Below are 7,853 nucleotides of genomic sequence, written 5' to 3'. Positions count from 1 at the left end.
CCTCATCCCTCCACCGCTCTGCCTCCTCCCCCAGGACCTGCCCTCACTCTGCCTAACGCCTCCACCGCTTTGCCTCTCCCCCAGGCCCTGCCCTCATTCCACCTCATCTCTCCACCGCTCTGCCTCTCCCCCTAGGCCCTGCCCTCACTCTGCCTCATCCCTCCACCGCTCTGCCTCTCCCCCAGACCCTGCCCTCACTCCACCTCATCCTTCCACCGCTCTGCCTCTCCCCCAGACCCTGCCCTCATTCCACCTCATCCTTCTGTCAGGGACTCTAACCCAGACGGCAAAGTTCGTTGTCTGACCGCAAGAGAGACAGGCAACACCAGCAAGGTCCAATCAAAAGCTCTTTATTGACAAGTGCACGCATCAATAGAGAGCAGCTCGTCTCCAGAGAGAACCAGCCTGCTCTTTACATTTTAGTATAAGCCTATATAGACAGTTCCGTCGCGTCATAAATTATTCACTGGAGCAACCCACCCCCTTCTTCTAACAACTAGAAACTAGACACCTTTAGTATACATGCATGCCTAAAGTTAGAAATGTAGGGGAGTTAAAAACAAACAAAGAACAAAACCAGGGAGCGAAAACAAGGAGGCTGGGAAACTAGGACTCTTATCAGTTCTTCGAAGGAGCTGCCCGAACACAGCACATCTGGTACTATGCCAGGAATGCAGCTTCTCTCTTATCTCACTTTTTCCCAGCGCTTGTGAGACATGCTGCTGCTTCTCAGTGTTTTCCACTCAGGGATTACCCACAAACCTCTGTTAGCCTGACTTTGGTCAGGTTGGCATACCTGGTTTTGTCTGCTATATCTTTATTCAGGCCTAACAATCCCCCCTTTGTCCCTAGAGGACCATAATGGGACTCTTGGGACACATATCCATTTAACAATTGTACGGGGGAGGCTAGTAAACCATGACCCAAGGTCTGAGTAGAGGTTCTTAAAACTAAAAGTGTGATCAAGAGATATAGCATGGAAAACAACAGCAACATTTTTAATAGCTTGTAAATCTTTGTCAATTAAGCCAGAGTGATTAACAGCAAAGCAACATTTTTCCCCAATGCGAGCACAAGCCCCTCCTTAATTCAGCATTCATGGCATTTAGCACACGTCTATTTTGCAAAGTTACTTCTGCTACTTCATCAGTCTTTCGATGCAACTTTTGGAAAGCGTTTATTAATGCATTAGCTGTTTTTTTTTCAAGCTCTGCAGAAATATTTACAACTGCTCTCTTGAGCTTAGCCACCCACAATCCAGGAATGAGTGCACGGACAAAAGAGTGGAATCCTGTTTGTCTGACAACTAAGGGATTGGGGCACTGACTATAAATCAGTTAGGTATACCAAGTGGTTTAATTTCCCAGATGTTTCGGTGAATAATTCAGTCCCATGTGCATCCTCCCCATGGACCCGTCAGGATTCGGTATGTGGAAGCCCACACCCCCCAGTTCAAATGCTTGGAAGGAGCACTGTAAATGTTTACACTTTCACCCAGAAAGTCTTTAGTATATCTCCATGACCACAGATTAGATGGTACTCCTGATGTGTCTGTAAGGGCAGTGGGCCAAGTCTGGTACTCAAGATCACTCCAAATGGCCATCAGCTGGTCATTCAGGAAATTCTGAATCTCCAAACATACTAGATCCCACTGCAATGCCTTCCCAGCCTCAGTGATATTTAATACCATCTTTACTTGGTGTAGTACTATATTACATTTGTTATTTAACTATTTTCAGGTACTTTTAAAAGGCATTGACATTAATAGCATAGGAGGGGGTTACATTATTAGTCACTGGAATGGTTTCAATACAGGTAAAATTTCCAGTGGCAGAACAAACTCTTCGGGTACTTGTTATTTAAAATCCAATTAGAGAGAGCAATACATGCTGAAGAATTTATCCAGAACACAGGGCACAGCCTGTAGAATAAACCCCAAAATCCAATTAATACCACATTCCCAAGCATGGGTTCCACAAATTTTTTCTGCCAGTGTACAATTCTTTGTTTCTTCACCAGGGTCAGTTTTTAATGTTCTTTTTAGTCAGGAATTCCTGGACTTTAGCAATTTCAGTGGAGTGAGTGTTTCTTCTTCTTTCCCAAAACAGTCGTGGTGCCGCATCATATAGGGGAGAGGTTACTAGCATATCACCCTGTAATGGTTTTGCTTTTTCTAGAAAAATTCAAAGGCACAGTAGATCTGTCAGTGGATAAGGGAGAGGTTACTAGCATTTCACCTTGTACTTTTTCCCTACTGTCCAGAAGGCACAGTGGAGCTAGAAGGTGAAATAGGCTAATCATCAGTAGGAGAATTCTCCCAATGTGGAGGGGTCTTTTTGCAGTGAGAATCTTGGGTCCAAGCAGTCAGTCTTTGGCACTTCACAACGGTGTTGGTAGTCATCAGGACTTAAGGGCCTTTCCAGCATGGAGCCAAGGCAGTTTTTTGTTGGTGGACCTTTACATCAATCCCGTCTCCTGGTTTCAAGGAGTGGCAGGGCTGCTAGGGTCTTTGGGTAGCGCTTCCTTACCTGTGAGAAAAAAAACTTAACACATTTCATTAGTGCCTGGCAGTGTTTTTCAGATCTCATAGCTGCATGGGCAAATTCAAGCCCTCCTTTTCCTGGTTGTTAACCAAGTCTTAACAGTGAGCAGTGTCCTTGAATGGAGTCAGTGTCTTATCTATAGCCTGAGCTTGCTATTTTATTTTATTTTATTTTTTTAGTTAATTCATTCTGTTCTTTGTGCTTCTTCCCTTCTTGGCTTCTTTTAACCTGCAAAGGAAACTTTCACTTTTTACTTATACACCTTTTTCCCAACAATGAACACCAACACATTGTTATTATACAGTACATTAGTTTTATTATTCAATATATACCACACACCCCTTTTACTAAAATAACCTTATTACAGAGCTTTCGAGCAACAAGCCAGGACAAGCACACCCACTTTGAGGAGTTCACTTAATACAACCTTTAGTCCAATAGCCTTCCACCATCCCCAGCCCTCTGGCTAGAAATTTGAGGTAGCCAGAAAGATCCCATGTACAATATGGGGAGTGGGTTAACTTTTCATGTCCTTGCTTTCAAAGACTGTTGGTATGCAAATTTTAACAACAATTTTTGCAATTAACAATTTGACCAATAAAGTTTCTTTTCCTTACTTAAGGAAATGCATTAGACTTTAGTATATCACATTCTCCTGATTTATTTAAACACTTTGTATTCCAAGTTGAACAAAACAAGTATCTGCATTTTAATTTAACCTTTTTGTTTGATTTTAAACTAGATTATTTTATAAAAATATTAAACACAAAAATTCCGGCCACAAGACAAACACCACAAGACAGAACATAGAACACAAAACATAATTTTTATTGTGCCAGTAAATGCATGTTACGTTGAATGCTGTTTAGCTGGCATCAGTTTTCTTTGATTATCTGAAAGACAAAAAAACAGAGGTCTACCCCTTCTGGGCAGACAATCATTGCTTAAAATAGACAAATTCCCTTGTTGATTTCAGGAAAAACAGAGGAATTATCCCATATTTTATGTGTTTCATAGGCAGCCCAGGTTTCAGTGGCTCCTACCTTATCAGTTAGATAATTTGCATGAATACAGATGCTTTTTGTTTTGCTTTTTACTTTTAACTCCTGCTTTCAAACACTGAAAGAAAACATCACTACTTATAGTGCCCTTACAGCCTAATAAAATTTTAATTACATAGCACTATATACATTCTTCAGCTAATTTAACTAAATTTTAAATGATTGCACTTAACAATTTTTTTGCCTCAATTTATTTACAAACATTTCAAAGACACCAAGAACTTTCCTCTTTAGCATTTTTACAAAGTTCAACTGCTGTTTCCTCCAGCAACTACAGAGTTAACTTTTCACTTTTCCTTAAATTACTTGCTTGTTTCCCAACAGCCACTTTTATTAACTCAAATCACCATTCCAAGTAAGTTCTGGGTATTTGAAATTCCCATGCTTACACTTACTTACTCCTTCCTTCCACTACACCCTTAAAGTTTTTCAACCTGTTTTCCAATCTCTTTGTCTGTTGCCTGCCCGCCTGGGCCCGATCCTGCTTTTCTCACTGAACCGTCCCTTCCATAGGCACCAACTTATTCCACTACCAGTTTAGCTAGGAGGGTGGGCTTCTCAACTAGCCTCCCACCCCTCCTGGTCTTTTCCCTTAAACATTCTTACTCACAAGACTACCCGAGTCCTCCTTCATGAGGCTTGCCACCTAGACGAAAACACATGGCCCATTGGGCAAAGGCCATTTACTTAACATATAATTTGAAGGACTATTCTTAGAGGGTTTACCCAGAGACTCATTTATCTGTTTGACACTTAAACAGAAAAGAGAATTACACAGAGAGCAGAGGGAATTACAGTCTAAGCCAGACTTTCCCACTTCTATACACTGACCGCTACAGGGGACAGGACAGAAGGATCTCAATTTAACCTTAGAGCTGTCTTGCACACATGGCTTCCACTCCGAGGAATTACGAACAAGAGGTTCAGTTCCACCCACACTCCTAACACCCAAATGAACAGAGAAAAAAAACAACAACAGTAACTGGTTAAACAGAACAGAACCAGAACCAAATAGTGTTTCCTTATCCTATTAGGACTCACTTTTACTTATGCAGTTCTCAGCATATAACACCAACAGTACCAAGCAAAGCAAACACAAAATAACAAGGATAAAACAAATAGATGGTGTAAATTCTGCAGGGCTCCCCCCTTCTTTATTGCTCACCAAACTGTGACAAATTTCTGTTACCAATCTATCCCTCATGTCAGATGATCAGGCTGACACTACAGGATCGTTGGGGGAAGATAAAGAAAACACACCATATAACTGAATTTTAAAGCTTCATTTATAAAATAATAAAACAACAACGGAGAGTGTTGGGAACGCTCTCACATCACTCAGGAAAATATTAATGCCCCAAGCCCGAAGCTCCTTTCATACTTACACACGTACGTCCAGACTGGCCACTTCTGTGTATAATGTTCAGAGGAGGGGGAGAGGTGGAAGGGAGATTATCCTGTATACAGCTTGTCCAGAATTTCCAACATGCTTCTGCTCTTGGGAGGGCTGTTCTTTTACACCCTGGAATCTCCTGCGGCGTCTCTTTCAGAGATTTCAGTTCAGGTTGGCTGCCTGTGGCTTCTTTGGTATCACCAAGCCACACCGACTCCAGGGTCACAAAGGCACACTGTTGGATCTTACTGGACAGTTAAGCTTTGCAAATGTAATTTCAGTTCTGTAACTTGTATTTCCTTTGCTTCGCCTCTGTTTATATTTTTTCCTTTACAGCCAGCTGGGGCCGAAAGCAGCCCCTCCCTGCACCAAGCACAGTTCGCGCCGATTCCTGACCCTGAACGCAGAGCACCCCCCTCCTTCCATCCCGGGGCCGAGATGATTTTTAAATTAACCCGTTCCTTATGTCTTTTTCTTTCTTTTTTTTTTTTCCCATTAAACATTCTAGTAGCAATGCTAACTACTTCAGACAAACTTTTCCCTTGCGTACCATCTGGATGCTTTCTAAATCATTTTGCAATATCCTTTGCACATTGTGACATGAAAACCATTTTAACCATCTCCTTTCCATGATCAGTTTCAGGATTTAAATTCCCATGCTTTTTAACTTCACAAATCAGTCGAGCACAAAAGTCAGAGAGGTGCTTATCTGGATGCTGAACACAAGCAGTCACCTTGCTCCAATTTGGAGTAGCCTCCCCTGCATCTCTAATACCATTCAAAACAGCTTTTAAAAATCCATCCAACTTTGTCTTTTGAGCTGGATTATTGGGATTCCAGTTAGGGTCAGTAATTAGCCAAGGTGCATTCAAATGAGCTGCAGATTTTTCTTTTACTTTTTGTTTTTCATCTTCTGTCATGAGAGTATCTAATAACTGATTTACATTTGCCCAAGTGGGCACATGAGTGAAAAAGATTGTGCAGAACATTCTTTCCACTGCCTCAGGATTGTCTCATAAGTGAGGCATAGTGCACTGCCAGTTAAACAAATATGAAGTTTCAAACAGGGTATGGGTAAAACCATCTCATGTTCCCCAGCAACCAGTAGAACCAGATAAGTTCTCAATGAGGCTTGTAATATCAGAGGTGTCTCAGAAACATTCTCCCTCATGGAGTTAAGTAACCTAGTGGGGGTCCAGAAGAGCAAGGACAAGGGCTGCTGTAATATTGGGGGTGTTTGAAAAGCAGTCCCTGACCAAGTTTGCAAAAGGCTGGCTGGAGGCTGCACAGAGGGGGTGAGGCTGCCTGATTCTTCTGAAGATGAGGGAACATCACTCTGAGCTCCCCCTTGATTCTCCTCTGTCCCTGAACTGTCCCTAACCTGCTTTTGAATCCTTGCACTCCACCAGACGGGGAAGAACAGGAACAAAATTGTCCTCCTCCCGGTGCGGCTCTGGTGCATATGGTGGGTGATTTTTTTACAAGAGCTCTCCATACAAACAGCTTTAAAAGCTACCCATCCCTCCATGGGTTTATAATTATACCATACAAACAAGTAATTCATTTGTCCCGGCCTAAGATCAACCAAAATATCCCTTAAGGAGTTCATCCTATCTGTGGAAAAGGTTTCACCCACCGGCCAGTCTCTAGTTGGGGACAAATGAAAGGTAAATGATGGCCATTGGATCCAACACAGATTTCTCATTTTAAATTTAACTAGATCAGCTGTCTCAAAAATCTCTTTCCAATCTCTAAGTATCAGAGACAACGGGGCATCCCCCGGGCACTTGCTGCCAACTTGTCTCATTTTAATGAAGGGACTCTAACCCCCACCTCCCCGCGTCGAGCACTCGCTTACCTCTCCAGGGACTTGAACACCTGGACTGGGACTCAAACCCAGGCTGGGACTCTAACCCAGACAACTTGGATCCTGCGCAAACCTGGACTGGGACTTTAACCCAGACCTAAGTAGTCAGGGACTCTAACCCCGACAACCTGGACCCTACTCAACGGGTAGGTGGACGTTGCTGGATTTCTACGAGTTTCAGCTGGTTCACAGAACACGCCTTATTGCCAACGCAGAGATCAGATCACCAGGCAAGGCTCCTCTAAACTGGAGGATGCGCGCTGCGTTGCCTCAGGGTCCGATCCCCCACTGGAGAGTCAGACGGGTCCCGGCGGAGTCGCCAAAGATGTCAGGGACTCTAACCCAGACGGCAAAGTTCGTTGTCTGACCGCAAGAGAGACAGGCAACACCAGCAAGGTCCAATCAAAAGCTCTTTATTGACAAGTGCACGCATCAATAGAGAGCAGCTCGTCTCCAGAGAGAACCAGCCTGCTCTTTACATCTTAGTATAAGCCTATATAGACAGTTCCGTCGCGTCATAAATTATTCACTGGAGCAACCCACCCCCTTCTTCTAACAACTAGAAACTAGACACCTTTAGTATACATGCATGCCTAAAGTTAGAAATGTAGGGGAGTTAAAAACAAACAAAGAACAAAACCAGGGAGCGAAAACAAGGAGGCTGGGAAACTAGGACTCTTATCAGTTCTTCGAAGAAGCTGCCCGAACACAGCACATCTGGTACTATGCCAGGAATGCAGCTTCTCTCTTATCTCACTTTTTCCCAGCGCTTGTGAGACATGCTGCTGCTTCTCAGTGTTTTCCACTCAGGGATTACCCACAAACCTCTGTTAGCCTGACTTTGGTCAGGTTGGCATACCTGGTTTTGTCTGCTATATCTTTATTCAGGCCTAACACTTCCACCGCTCTGCCTCTCCCCCCAGAACCTGCCCTCACTCCGCCTCATCCCTCCACCGCTCTGCCTCTTCCCCCTGACCCTGCCCTCACTC

At 43.4% G+C, this 7,853-nt stretch overlaps 1 long non-coding RNA gene across 1 annotated transcript; it reads right to left on the bottom strand.

Annotated features, from left to right (window-relative positions):
* Positions 1-334: 334 nt before the first annotated feature.
* Positions 335-7,200, bottom strand: LOC127030182 (uncharacterized). The gene is made up of 2 exons (XR_007768325.1): positions 6,856-7,200; positions 335-2,528 (listed from the first exon to the last, which is right to left on the bottom strand). It is a non-coding gene; the product is annotated as an uncharacterized LOC127030182 (long non-coding RNA).
* Between the last annotated feature and the right edge of the window lie 653 nt (positions 7,201-7,853).

The sequence above is a fragment of the Gopherus flavomarginatus genome, chromosome 10 (genome assembly GCF_025201925.1).
Source record: "Gopherus flavomarginatus isolate rGopFla2 chromosome 10, rGopFla2.mat.asm, whole genome shotgun sequence".
In the NCBI taxonomy this organism is placed as follows: Eukaryota; Metazoa; Chordata; order Testudines; family Testudinidae; genus Gopherus; species Gopherus flavomarginatus.
This window is presented reverse-complemented; position numbering and strand designations above follow the sequence as displayed.